Source organism: Pseudorca crassidens, chromosome 3 (assembly GCF_039906515.1).
Source record: "Pseudorca crassidens isolate mPseCra1 chromosome 3, mPseCra1.hap1, whole genome shotgun sequence".
NCBI lineage: Eukaryota > Metazoa > Chordata > Mammalia > Artiodactyla > Delphinidae > Pseudorca > Pseudorca crassidens.
In genome coordinates this window covers 116,515,143-116,530,692 of record NC_090298.1, presented here as the reverse complement: position 1 = coordinate 116,530,692, position 15,550 = coordinate 116,515,143, and the positions used below count along the sequence as shown (strand labels likewise).

At 39.6% G+C, this 15,550-nt stretch overlaps 1 protein-coding gene across 2 annotated transcripts in view; it reads right to left on the bottom strand.

Annotated features, from left to right (window-relative positions):
* UBE2D2 (ubiquitin conjugating enzyme E2 D2) overlaps positions 1-15,550 on the bottom strand; it is a 59,541-nt gene that overhangs the window by 21,054 nt on the left and 22,937 nt on the right. The window contains exon 2 of one of the 2 annotated variants that reach the window (XM_067731927.1): positions 15,207-15,316. The exons of the other annotated variant lie outside the window; for it this stretch is intronic. The gene's annotated coding sequence lies outside the window, so the exon portion shown is untranslated. The remainder of the gene's footprint in view (positions 1-15,206; positions 15,317-15,550) is intronic. 2 annotated transcript variants of the gene reach the window in all.

Genomic DNA, 15,550 nt, shown 5'->3' with positions numbered 1-15,550 from the left:
AGCTATTAAAAGCTGTGACCATCTCATTTCAAAATAGTGAAAAGCCAGTTAGACTGAATAGACACAGAAGCTACAAAATTTGATGTGCCTGCATTAAGATGAAAACTGAAGGGAGTTCCCTGGTGGCCTAGTGATTAGGATTCCAGGCTTTCACTGACATGGTCCAAGGAACTGAGATCCTGCAAGCCGAGTGGCGTGGCCAAAAACAAAACAAAGATGAATCTTGAAATTAAATAAAGGCACTGATCTAGACAGATCACTTGGGCAGAAAAAAAAACCCTAACGCATCAGGCTATTTTTTGTTTAACAGTTGGCTTTATCATATGCCTTTATACCTATACATTAATTTCCTTGACTTCTTATTCCAAAAGAAATAGTATTCAGATTTGTCTTGTATATCATATAGCAAATTACGCATTACTGGGATTGAGAGTAGGGCTAAGACAAAACCCAAAACCAAGGAATTTTCCTGTTTATTGAAAAACTTTTCTATAGAAAGAGCAATAGAGAAATAAAGTATATATAATTAAATTTAGAAAAAAGAGGGAGGAGGGAACTTTGACAGGATCCTCAATTTCTAAAAAGATTTTATAATCTTCCTTTGAAATCTAAAAAAAATTAAAATAAAGGTCCTGTTTTGGGAATAAACTGGATATTACTAAATAGTTCTCAATTAAAAGTTTTTTCTTTGATGGTGTACACTCCCCTTGTTTATAGGTATACAGCAGAACTGTTATTTTTAAAGATTAAGGGTTATAAACAATTTTGATTCTCTGCAACTTTCCCAAGTATTTCTTATCTTAGTTCAAACAGCCCCAAAACCTTACACAAATTAATTTAATTATTTTCAAGTAAGGTTTAACTCACTACAAACTTTTTTTTTTTTTTTGGCTGTGCACCACGGCTTGCGGGATCTTAGTTCCCTGACCAGGGATCAAACAGAACCATGCGCCCTGCTGTGGAAGTGTGGAGTCTTAACCACTGGACCACTAGGGAAGTCCCCAAACTTTTATATTTTATTTATTATTTTTTTAACTTTTTTTTAAACATCTTTATTGGAGTATAATTGCTTTACAATGGTGTGTTAGTTTCTGCTTTATAACAAAGTGAATCAGCTATACATATACATATATCCCCATATCTCTTCCCTCTTGCATCTCCCACTCCCTCCCACCCTCCCTTTCCCACCCCTCTAGGTGGTCACAAAGCACTGAGCTGATCTCTGTGTGCTATGGGGCTGCTTCCCACTAGCTATCTATTTTACGTTTGGTAGTGTATATATGTCCATGCCACTGTCTCACTTTGTCCCAGCTTACCCTTCCCCCTCCCCGTATCCTCAAGTCCATTCTCTAGCCAAACTTTTAAATACATTTCCTAATACTACCTTTTTTGGCTCAGGAATATGAAATCCAATGAAGAGATACACAGGAATGATTATAATGCCTTATATGACTCCTTAAGAATACCTACTTTCCAAAGGATTACCCCTTCTTTAAAAGGGACCACTATTAAAGAAAACAGAACGCTAAAGTCTCTGAGCCTCAGATATTTCTGTATCATAGCACTGTAGCAAAGAGAAAGGAACCTTCCTGGGACTTCCCTGGTGCCCCAGTGGTTAAGACTCCACGCTTCCACTGCAGGGAATGCAGGGTGCGGGTTGAGGGGAAAGAATAAAGAAAGAAAGGAAACTTCCTAGCTCTGTGGGGAGGGGGTCCTGCAAGGGATATGTAGAGTTTCCTTTCACTGTATCCTTAAATACTCAAATAGGTCATTAGTTGGTAAAAATTAATGCTACTATTAGCTATTTTTAAAAAACCTCTTTCCCCAGTCTTAACAATTATGAAGCAAAATACAGACTGCATGGAATACAGATTTGTTTCACCATTTTGGTCTTTACCCTATGGCATATGGTGAGAGAAACAAGATGGGAAAATGAGAGGTTATAGTTACTTTCACAGAAAATTGGCTTCAAAGTCAATTTTTTTTGACTTTTTTTTTTGACTTTGGGAAGCCCCAAAGTCAATTTTTAATAGTTCTAAATTTTGCTGTACAAATCAAGGATCTTTGGTAGTGTTAATCAGGATATGAGAAGATTTAAGCAGAAATTATGATTCAACACCAGAAGAGATCATCTAGACCAATCCCCAATTTTATTTTTAAAAAAAGATACAGGGCTTCCCTGGTGGCGCAGTGTTGAGAGTCTGGCTGCCGATGCAGGGGGCACAGGTTTGTGCCCCGGTCCGGGAAGATCCCACATGCCGCGGAGCAGCTGGGCCCGTGAGCCATGGCCGCTGAGCCTGCGCATCCAGAGCCTGTGCTCCGCGATGGGAGAGGCCACAACAGTGAGAGGCCCACGAACCACCAAAAAAAAAAAAAGATACAAAGTATCCAACCCAAGTAAAACATGTAATTAGTTATTAGAGTAAGGACATGGTGTTCTACTATACATGTTCTACCATATCATGTCTTTTTAGTCTGAATCTAAAAAATACTAGAAATGTACAAGTTAGAATGCCTGAGAAACTATGTTGCCCAGGAAATCAAGCTGAACCTCCTTTTAAGATGAATGAACTGCAAAGAAAGAAGAGCTAGATAAGTAGTAGTTCTCAAAAATGAGGTCCTGGCACAGCAGCACCATTATCACAAGAAAACTTATTAGAAATGCAAATTCTCAGGCTCCAACCAGACCTACTGAATCAGAAACTCTGCAGTGTAGCCTAACAATGTGCATTTTAACAAGTCCCCCAGAAAATTATGATGTACACTAAATCCTGACTGCCTTTATGTTTGACAAATTAAGCATCAGAGACAGAAGACAATGCTAGAAAACTCACTACCAGCAAAACTGAAAGTGAAGGGAAGGTGAAGGGCAACATGATAGCACAAAATGAAGAAATCAAGAAAGGGGTGAGACACGTGCCACAACTACTGAAGCCTGCGCGCCTAGAGCCCGTGCTCTGCAACAAGAGAAGCCCGCGCACCTCAACGAAGAGCAGCCCCCACACACTGCAACTAGAGAAAGCCAGCGCACAGCAACGAAGACCCAACACAGCCAAAAATTTTTAAATTAATTAATTAATTGAAAAAAAAAAAAGAAAGGGTGAGACTTAGAAAGATAAGGTATGTTCCGCGTTTTCAAGACACACTGAAGGGAAGCAGTCTGTCATCACCATAGTACTGCATTCTCCCTGCTGCACTATCTTACCAGGGTTGCAACAGAAATGTTAACTTATATGTCCAGCATAATACTTGAAGCTAGTATTTAAAAATTAACTGCTAGAGTATTTAAAATTACAAATTTTTAAAACTTAGGAAATATTAGTAACTCAGTTATCCTAGATGAGTTTGAAAGAAAATTATTATAATTAACTTCTGAAAATATCAAATTATAGAATCTGGTACTCTAATATTTTCTATTTCCCTCTTAATAATGTTGCCTTCTATTTTAAAGACAGACAAACTGATGGAAACATGTATCAATACCAATCTTTCCCTGAACTCAGTATAAGCAGAAGTGGTAACCTTATTTGAGGTTAAAGTCTGTACTCTTTTTAAAAAATTCAAGTCAACTAAAAGTATAGAAAATACACAGCACAAACCTATGACCCAGCTTTGCCCAATCTAAACATTGTTGTATCAATTCTGGATCTTTAAGAAGTCCTCTTTGTTTTCCTCTCCAAAGTAATGATTACCCTGAATTTATTGTTTATCATTCTCTTGCATACTTTTATACTTTTCTATGTGTCCATAAACAACGTAGCTTTGTTATCACGTTTTTAAACTTTTATTTAAAAAGTGTTACATGGCATGTATTCTTCTATACTTTGCTTTTCCCTCAACATAGTAAGATATTTTTCCATGAGGATCTAGTTTATAGTTTATTCCTTTTTACTGCTGTTCATTTTGCTAGTAGGTGTCTAAACCAATAATGTTTCCTTTCTTTAGGTGATGGACATTTGTTTCCTATTTTTCACTATTACAATGTTTTGGTAAATATTTATACACACATTCTTGAATTCACATGAGTTTTTCAAGCTAAACACTTCTTTGACTTAAATAACAAGTACCCCTCCCCCTTTTTAACCATGCACCGATGCCTTTTATTATGTATGGGTTTTTAAAAATTATTTCCTCAATCCATACACACAGGCAAAAATAAGTGTACTGTTCAACACACTGGAACTTGCAAACCTGATCATTGCCTAGAGAAGGGAAAATTATCCCTAGAACATGCTTAACCAGGAGGCCAATTCATCTGCCAACATCCAAGAGCACAGAAATGAACGTGATAGACACTATATTCCATCTGAATCTTCATTCACCGCCATTTGACAACCCTTCTATACATATTGGAAACTAACCATTTCATGTGTAATTATGTTAATGAAAATAAGTTTCCATAAGGATTATAATGGTTATTCTACAACCTGTTTGTGTTCTTGCTGATATCAGCAGGGGCAACAGGCAGAATTCAGTTTTTCCAAGTCTTCATATCCTTTGATGGGACTTCCCTGGTGGTCCAGTGGCTAAGACTCCACACTCCCAATGCAGGGGTGGGGGGGTGGGGGGCCTGGGTTCTATTCCTGGCCAGGGAAATAGATCCCATGTGCCACATAAGAGTTCACACACCACAACTAAAGATCCCACGCGCTGCAACTAAGATCCAGTGCAGTCAAATAAATAAATATTAAACAAAACAAAACAACAACAAAACTTGTATTTGTGTTTAAAATATATATATATATATATATATATATATATCCTTTGACGTTTTCTCATTATTCTGCTCTTAGGTAACTTTAAGCAAGTCATTCAACTTCTCCAGATCAGAACTTTCACATCTATAAAACAAGGAAGTTAAACTAAAATAGCATGGTTTGGTTATAGATTTAGGGGTCAAATAAGTTTGGGAAATGTTATAATCCACATACTTATAAGAATATTCAAGGTTCTAAAGAAGTCCTGCATAAAGAAAACACTATTGTTTGGACACAGAAGCAGGCTTTGCTTCCTTCCTTGGCCCATTCTTCCAATGCCCCGTTCCCTGCCCAAGATTTTATTCTCACAAAATGCCTAATGCCCTTGGGAAAGTCCGACATAAGTCTGAAAGAATCACGAACACTTTTTATCCCAAAGAAATATTATTGTTGTAGAATAAAACAATTTTAAGCATGACATAGAGAAATCTACACAACATGGCTAATACTTTCCTAAAGTTATCTACACCTTGTCTCTCACATCTGGACTATAAATTACTTCAGTGTGGTTTTTTTTGTGTGTGGTAAAATACACAAACATAAAATTTACCATCTTACCCATTTTAAAGCATATAGTTCAGTGGTATTAAATACATTCATAATGTTCTGTTCAAAATGTTTTAAGAGAATGCTTATAGCAAGAAAAAGCTCATTATGAGTAGCTTTTCAGATATGGTTAATACAACATAAATGCCCTTTCTAAGGCGATTACATGATTCTATTAATTTCTGGAGACGGGTTTTTTCTGTTGTTTTTTTAAGTTACTTTTGCCAAGTTCCAGGAAATCCTTACAAGTGCTATTTGTGTGACAATATCCATAGCTTCGTAGTGATCAAATAGATAGCTGATGTGTCTCTGGCTTAAAACATTTTTTCTAGATAAAAAGGGGGAAAAGCACTTTTCTCACAAAGGACATATCTTTTAAAAGGGAAATGATATGCTACATAAAGATATTAGCAATATTTGTCATTTATATAATCCTATCTGTTGTACTACAAAATGTTCAAATACTGAAAGCTTATACTACTCATATCACAACCTAGAAAGGAAAGCTAAGCAAGGTAACCTTATTGTACTTATACATATAAAGTCAACAAGATCTAAAATTCTATGTAACAAAGGAGATCCTGATTACCCTAAGGTAAAACAAGGATTAAAAGAATTACAAAATTTTAAAGAAAATTCTTCCTTTAGACTCATTATTGACTTTAATTATGCAACCAGGGCTTGAATAAAGGGGCAGGGGTAGGGGAGGAGGGGAGGAAAGGAGGCAGGAGTCAGGAAGTCAGAGTATAATGAGGGCTATCACTATTCTGTAAGTGGGAAAACTCAACTATAGGAAAGAAGCTGTGAGTTCAGACTTATATGGTATTTCTTTCTTTCTTTTGGCCGGGCCCACTTGCGGGATCTTAGTTCCCCGACCAGGGATTGAACCCCAGCCTGGCAGTGAAAGCACTGCGTCCTAACCACTGTACCACCAGCAAATTCCCTGATATTTCTATAAATTACAGCTGAGTTATAAGGGATTCATATTTGTTTTGGCATATTTAAAGTTTCACAAAGCAGAAACCAATATGAAATTCTGACAATGGATATAATTAACCCAATTATGAACCTGAAGTTAAAAATTGTCAAGGGAGGAGTCAAGATGGCAGTGTGGGAAGATGTGGAGTTAGCGTCTCCCCACAACTAGGGCATCTACTGGCCGCTGGTGGGGGACTCTGACCCCCAAGGAGATGGGAGGAACCCTGAAGTGAACCGGTAGGACTAGGGGGACTCAGCGGGGAGGAGAAGTGGAGGTCAGACAAGATCAGCGCCCCTGAGGCCAGGGAGATCAGGAGAGGCAGGAGGGAGGGACTCTCTGGGAAGAGCAGGAGAGGAGCAGAGGTCGATCACCTGGCCCACTCAGGCAGGGGAGCCTGCTGAGCTCCCAGGCCACATGGGTCCTTGGGAGCATAGGAGGGAGGCTGGGGAGATCAGGGGAGGCAGGTGGGAGGGGCCCTCTCAGACCCCAGACTGGAGGAGCAGAAGAGGAGAGGAGGGCGTTTGCCCTGTCCTCTTGAGCCCAGGAAGCCTGCTAGTGCCCAGGTGAGGTCCCCTGCCCTCTGAGACCAGGCTGGGGGGCAGGCCTGGGCCCCTTCTGTTCCTTGAGCCTAAGCCCCATCCCCCACAGCCCCCAGCACCTTTTCCAGCCCTGTGGGTCCTGAGCATTGGCCCCGCCCACCACCCAAACCTCGCCCTTGCTTAAGACCCACCCTCCACAGCTAAGGCCACCCGCCCCCCGCCGCCATTTTTCCCTTTTCTTCCTCCTCTTTCTTACTATTGTGGTACTGATGTACCTTCCGGTTGTTGATTCATCTATATTTTTATTTTCACATTCTAACATATCTGTTAGCTTCCCAGTCTAATTTTATTTTTTACTTTGTTATTTTTCTCTCTCTCTTTTAAAGTTATTTTTGGCTACATTGGGTCTTTGTTGCTGCATGTGGCTTTCTCTAGCTACGGGAGCGGGGGCTGCTCTTCATTGTGGTGCACGGGCTTCTCATTGTCGTGGCTTCTCTTGTTGCAGAGCACGGGCTCTAGGCCCACGGGCTTCAGTAGTTGTGGCTCATGGGCTCTAGAGCGCAGGATCAGTAGATGTGGGGCACGGGCTTTGTTGCTCCACGGCATGTGGGATCCTCCCGGACCAGGGCTCAAACCCATGTTCCCCTGCATTGGCAGGCGGATTCTTAACCACTGCACCACTAGGGAAGCCTCTCTCTCTCTCTCTTTTTTTTGCCACCCCACGTGGCTTGTGGGATCTTGATTCACAAGCCTGGGTTCGGGGGGAAGCTCCTGCGGTGGGAGCTCCAAGTCCGAACCACTGGACTAACGGAGAACCTCAGACCTCAGGGAATATTCACTGGAGTGAGGTCTCACAGAGTTCCTCATCTCAGCACCAAGACCCAGCCCTACCCAATAACCTACAAACTCCAGTGCTGGAAGCCTCCGGTCAAACAACCAGTAAAACAGGAACACAATTCCACTCATTAAAAAAAAAAAAAAAAAGAGAGATGGCAAAAAAAATATGTCACAGATGAAGGAGCAAGGCAAAAACCTACAAGACCAAATAAATGAAAAGGAAATAGGAAATCTACCTGAAAAAGAATTCAGAGTAATGACAGTATAGATGATCCAGAATCTCAGAAATAGAATGGAAGCACAGGTTGAGAAAATACAAGAAATGTTTAACAAAGATCTAGAAGAACTAAAGAACAAACAAACAGAGATGAACAACACAATAACAAATAAAAAGTACACTAGAAGGAATCAATAACAGAATAACCGAGGCAGAAGAACGAATAAGTGAGCTGGAGGACAAAATGGTGGAAATAACTTCCGAGGAGCAAAATTAAAAAAAAAGAATGAGAAGAATTGCAGACAATCTCAGAGATCTCTGGGACAACACTAAACACACCAACATTCGAGTTATAGGGGTCCCAGAAGAAGAGAAAAAGAAAGGGTCTGAGAAAATATTTGAAGAGATTATAGTGGAAAACTTCCCTAACATGGGAAAGGGAAGAGTCACCCAAGTCCAGGAAGCACTGAGAGTCCCATACAGGAACACCACACCAAGACACATATTAATCAAACAAAAATTAAATTCAAAGAAAAAATATTAAAAGCAGCAAGGGAAAAACAAAAAAATAACATACAAAGGAATCCCCATAAGGTTATCGGCTGATTTTTCAGTGGAAACTCTGCAGGCCAGAAGGGAGTGGCAGGATATACTTAAAGTGATGAAAGAGAAAAATCTACAACCAAGATTACTCTACCCAGCAAGGATCTCATGCAGATTTGATAGAGAAGTCAAAAGTTTTTCAGACAAACAAAAGCTAAGAGAATTCAGCACCACCAAACCAGCTTTACAACAAATGCTAAAGGAACTTCTCTAAGTGGGAAACACAAGAGAAGAAAAAGACCCACAAAAACAAACCCAAAACAATTAGAAAATGGTAATAGGAACATACATATCAATGATCACCTTGAATGTAAATGGATTAAATGCCCCAACCAAAAGACACAGACTGGCTGAAAGGATACAAAAACAAGACCCATATATATGCTGTCTACAGAGACCCACATCAGACCTAGGGACACATACAGACTGAAAGTGAAGGGATGGAAAAAGATATTCCATGCAAATGGAAATCAAAAGAAAGCTGGAGTAGCAATACTCATATCAGATAAAATAGACTTTAAAATAAAGACTGCTACAAGAGATAGGGAAGGACACTACATAATGATCAAAGGATCAATCCAAGAAGATATAACAATTATAAATGTTTATGCACCCAACATAGGAGCACCGCAATACATAAGGCAAATGCTAACAACCATGAAAGGAGAAATTGACAGTAACACAATAATAGTAGGGGACTGTAACATCCCACTTACACCAATGGACAGATCATCCAAACAGAAAATAAATAAGGAAACACAAGCTTTAAATGACACAATAAACCAGATAGATCTAATAGATATTTATAGAACATTCCACCCCAAAGTGGCAGAATACACTTTCTTCTCAAGTGCACATACAACATTTCCCAAGATAGATCACATTTTGGGTCACAAATCAAGCCTCAGAAACTTTAAGAAAATTGAAATCGTATCAAGCATCTTTTCTGACCACAAGGCTAAGAGATTGTAAATCAATTACAGGAAAAAAACTGTAAAAAACACAAATACATGGAGGCTAAACAGTGTGCTAAAAAATAACCAAGAGATTACTGAAGAAATCAAAGAAAAAAAATACATAAAAACAAATGACAATGAAAACATGATGACCCAAAACCTATGGGACACAGCAAAAGCAGTTTAAGAGGGAAGTTTATAGCAATTCAATCTCACCTCAAGAAACAAGAAAAATCTCAAATAAACAATCTAACCCTACACTTAAAACAACTAGAGAAAGAAGAACAAAGAAAACCCAAAGTCAGTAGAAGGAAAGAAATCAAGATAAGAGCAGAAATAAATGAAATAGAAAGGAAGAAAACAATAGCAAAGATCAATAAAACTAAAAGCTGGTTCTTTGAGAAGATAAACAAAATTGATAAACCCTTAGCCAGACTCATCAAGAAAAAAAGGGAGAGGACGCAAATCAATAAAATTAGAAATGAAAAAGGAGAAATCACAACTGACACTGCAGAAATACAAAGGATTATAAGAGACTACTACAAACAACTATATGCCAATAAAATGGACAACCATGAAGAAATGGACAAATTCTTGGAAAGGTACAATTTTCCAAGACTGAACCAGGAAGAATTAGAAAATATAAACAGACCTATCACAAGTAAAGAAATTGAAACCGTAATTAAAAATCTTCCAACAAACAAAAGTCCAGGACCAGATGGCTTCCCAGGCGAATTCTATCAAACATTTAGAGAAGAGCTTAACACCTATTCTTCTCAAACCCTTCCAAAAAACTGCAGAGGGAGAAACACTCCCAAATTCATTCTATGAAGCCACCATCACACTGATACCAAAACCAGACAAAGATAGTACAGAAAAAGAAAATTATAGACCAATATCACTGATGAATATAGATGCAAAAATCCTCAACAAAATACTAGCCAACAGAATCCAACAGCACATTAAAAGGATCACACACCATGATCAAGCAGGATTTATCCCAGGGATGCAAGGATTCTTCAATATATGTAAATCAATCAATGTGATACCCCACATTAACAAATTAAGGAATAAAAACCATATGATCATCTCAACAGATGCAGCAAAAGCTTTTGACAAAATTCAAAACCCATTTATGATAAAAACTCTCCAGAAAATGGGCATAGCGGGAACCTACCTTAACATAATAAAGGCCATATATGACAAACCCACAGCGAGCATCATACTCAATGGCGAAAAACTGAAAGCATTTCCACTAGGATCAGAAACAAGACAAGGATGTCCACTCTTGCCACTCCTATTCAACACAGTTTTGGAAGTTCTAGCCACAGCAATCAGAGAAGAAAAAGAAATAAAAGGGATACAAATTGGAAAAGAAGAAGTAAAACTGTCACTATTTGCTGATGACATGATACTATACATAGAAAATCCTAAAGAGGTCACCAGAAAACTACTAGAACTAATCAATGAATTTGGTAAGGTTGCAGGATACAAAATTAATGCACAGAAATCTCTGGCATTCCTATACACCAACAACAAAAAATCAGAAAGAGAAATTAAGGAAACACTCCCATTTACCACTGCAACAAAAAGAATAAAATACCTAGGAATAAACCTGCCTCAAGAGTCAAAAGACTTGTACTGTGCTTCCCTGGTGGCGCAGTGGTTGAGAGTCCGCCTGCCGATGCAGGGGACGCAGGTTCGTGCCCTGGTCCGGGAGGATCCCACGCACTGCGGAGCGGCTAGGCCCATGAGCCATGGCCACTGAGCCTGTGTGTCCAGAGCCTGTGCTCCGCCACGGGAGAGGCTACAACAGTGAGAGGCCCGCGTACTGAAATTTAAAAAAAAAAACAAAAAAAGAAAACAAAAAGACTTGTACTCAGAAAACTATAAAACACTGATGAAAAAAATGAAAGATGACATAACAAATGGAGAAATATACCACGTTCTTGGATTGGAAGAATCAGTATTGTGAAAATGACTATACTACCTAAAGCAATCTACAGATTCAGTGCAATCCTTAGCAAACTTCCAATGGCATTCTTCACAGAATCAGAACAACAAAATCTTACAATTCGTACGGAAACACAAAAGACCCCGAACAGCCAAAGCAATCCTGAGAAAGAAAAACAGAGTTGGAGGAATCAGGCTCCCCAACTTCAAACTATACCACAAAGCTACAGTCATCAGCTACAGTGTGGTACTGGCACAAAAACAGAAATATAGATCAATGGTGCAGGATAGAATGCCCAAAGATAAACCCACGCACATGTGGGCACCTAATTTACGACAAAGGAGGCAAGAACATACAGTGGAGAAATGACAGCCTCTTCAATAAGTGGTGTTGGGAAAACCAGACAGCTACATGTAAAAGAATGAAATTAGAACACTACCTAACACCATACACAAAAATAAACTCCAAATGGAGTAAACACTTAAATGTAAGACCAGAAACTATAAAACCTTTAGAGGAAAACATAGGAAAAACACTCTTTGACATAAACCACAGCAAGATCTTTCTTGACTCACCTCCTGGAGTAACAGCAATAAAAACAAAAATAAACAAATGGGACTTAATTAAACTTAAAAGCTTTTGTACAGCAAAGGAAACCATAAATAAGACAAAAAGACAACCCTCAGAATGGGAGAAAATATTTGCAAATGAAACAACAGACAAAGGATTAATCTCCAAAATATACAAACAGCTCATGGAACTCAATATCAAAAAAACAAACAACCCAGTTAAAAAATGGGCATTAGACCTAAATAGACATTTCACCATAGAAGACATACAGATGGCCAAGAGGCACATGAAAAGATGCTCAACATCACTAATTGTTAGAGAAATGCAAAACAAAACTACAATGAGGTATCACCTCATGCTGGTCAGAATGGCCATTATCAAAAAAGTTAGAAACAATAAATGCTGGAAAGGGTGTGGTGAAATGGGAACCCTCCTACACTGTTGGTGGGAATATAAACTGATACAACCACTATGGGAAACAGTATGGAGGTTCCTTAAAAAACTAAAAATAGAACTAGCATATGACCCAGCAATCCCATTGCTGGGTATACACCCTGAGAAAACCATAATTCAAAAAGAGTCATGTACCACAATGTTCACTGCAGCTCTATTTACAATAGCCAGGACATGGAAGCAACCTAAGTGTCCATCGACAGATGAATGGATAAAGAAGATGTGGCACATATATACAATGGAATATTACTCGCCATAAAGAGAAATGAAATTGAGTTATTTGTAGTGAGGTGAATGGATCTAGAGTCTGTCATACACAGTGAAGTAAGCCAGAAAGAGAAAAACAAATACCGTATGCTAATGCATATATATGGAATTAAAAAAAAAAATGGTACTGATGAACCTAGTTGCAGGGCAGGAATAAAGAGGTAGGCATAGAGAATGAACTTGATGACATGGGGTGGGAGGGCAAAGCTGGGGAGAAGTGAAAGTAGCATCGACATATATACACTACCTAATATAAAATAGTTGGCTGGTGGGAAGCAGCGGTATGGCACAGGGAGATCGGCTCGGTGCTTTGAGATGACCTAGAGGGGTGGGATAGGGAGGATGGGAGGGAGGCTCAAGAGGGAGGGGATATGGGGACGTGTGTATCCATATGGCTGATTCGCTTTGTTGTGCAACAGAAAATAACATAGTATTGTGAAGCAATTATACTCCAATAAAGATCTATTAAAAAAATGTCTTAAAAAGGCTGGACCCCAGTTCACTGTTATCTATTTTCACAATAGCACAGTTATGATTTTTTTTTTTTTTTTTTACGGTACGCGGGCCTCTCACTGTTGTGGCCTCTCCCGTTGTGGAGCACAGGCTCCGGACGCGCAGGCTCAGCGGCCATGGCTCACGGGCCCAGCCACTCTGCGGCATGTGGGATCTTCCCGGACCGGGGCACAAACCCGTGTCCCCTGCAACGGCAGGCGGACTCTCAACCACTGCGCCACCAGGGAAGCCCCCACAGTTATGATTTTAAAACACATCAACACTAAACACTTCCAATTAAAAAGATTACCTCTAACACAGCATTGTAAAGCAATTATACTCCAATAAAGATGTTAAAAAAAAAAGATTACTGTTCACACACTGCTTTTTTAGGATGAAAAATAATCGTTTCTATTCCCCAGGGACTTCCTTCTTTCTCCAAGCAGCTTATTGTTTATTAACTATACTATACAAATATAGTATCATATATGGTATGGTACAGTAATATCTTGCGATCAATATTTTATCCACAACTACCAAACTCTGTGTACCCTTGCATCTACCCCTTGAATGCTTAATTCTTTTTTTTTTCTTTCTTTTTTTTTTTTTGCGGTACGCGGGCCTCTCACTGTTGTGGCCTTTCCCGTTGCGGAGCACAGGCTCCGGACGCGCAGGCTCAGCGGCCATAGCTCACTGGCCCAGCCGCTCTGCGGCACGCGAGATCCTCCCGGACCGGGGCACGAACCCGCATCCCCTGCATCGGCAGGCGGACTCTCAACCACTGCGCCACCAAGGAAGCCCCTTGAATGCTTAATTCTAAATCCCTTCAGTTAGAGACAAGGTATATCATATTCTTTACTGCATTTCCTAGATTGGAACACAAGAGACACTCAAATGTCTAAATGGGTGGATGAATGAATGCCTAGCATGCCTAGCACAGTACATATCAAGCAGAATTGGTGCTCAAACACTTGCAAATGAGATGATAAACAAAAGCACATAAACAACTTGCAAGGGGAAGTCCAGTCCAATTCAGCCTAATCACCTATAGTGTCAGGAAAGAGAAAGTCTATAGTGACAAACAGTATATTAAGATTTAATTACTGAACATGAATGGAATAGGTGTTTTTGAGTGAGACTGGATAACACCAGAGAACAAGGAGTTCGGTTTTCTGAGCACTTCAGCAGCAACCACTTAGGTGGAAATGTTCTGTTATAATTAAAGACAATATTCTTTGTTCATTATTGAAGATCAAGAACCTTTCCTAGACCTCATTTTACCTACATGAACTACCATTTACTCATTTCAAAACTTTTTTCTTAATCAATTAGTTTTAATTTTAATTTTTAAAAGTTAAATTTTTTCTTTTTGCGGTACGCGGGCCCCTCACCGCCGTGGCCTCCCCCGCCGCGGAGCACAGGCTCTGGACGCGCAGGCCCAGCGGCCATGGCTCACGGGCCCAGGCGCTCCGCGGCACGCGGGATCCCCCCGGACCGGGGCACGAACCTACGCCCCCCGCATCGGCAGGCGGACCCCCAACCACTGCACCACCAGGGAAGCCCTAAAAGTTAAATTTTTAATTTAACTAGTTCAAGACTCTAGGAACAGTTTGCCTGGAATACTCTGCACGCCCCACCCCAACTCATGCGCCTTTAGTCTTCATGTAAATGTTGTACTTAGAGACAGGTCTCCTAGAAGCCCTTCTCCCCTATTTCCATCCCGTTTCCTGTTAAATACTACGATGGAAAAGTGCAAGTTCCCTTAGCAACTCAGGATGGTTTATAGTCTATGTGTGATTATTTAATGTCTCTCAACCCAATGACAAATAGGGACCTGACCTCCAGCTCAGTCCCTGGTCCAGGGTGAGTCCCCAGTAAATATCTGTTGAAGAACAGATTGTTACAATTACACACAGTAATTTTAAGTACGTAGAGAAAGATAATACCATCTTTCATTGATTGTAAGATTTTTTTTAATATACTTGAAATCAAACTGCATACTACAATCAATGGCATGTCAGCTTAAGTGGCAATACCTTTTCTTTCTTAGTAGTACGTCTTTCAATTAATTGCGTCTTAGATTCAATGAAGTAAGGCACTTGGAAAGGCAGTAATATACTGATACTGCATCCACAGGATCATATACCTAACAAGGAACAAGTTTAAAATTTTAGCAGTCAAGGTCAAAGCAGAAGATGGTTGAGTAAATGACAGTGTTAAGATAGGAAAATCACAACTCTTCCGGAAGACTACTTCTGTAGAAAGTAAGGGGACAAAAATATTAGCGTGGTACACATGGTACCAAAAGCAAAACAAGCAAATAGCTGTTTCTTGCTTCTGGAACTGATGATCACTGGTAGCTAAGTTGTCGGGACAGGTT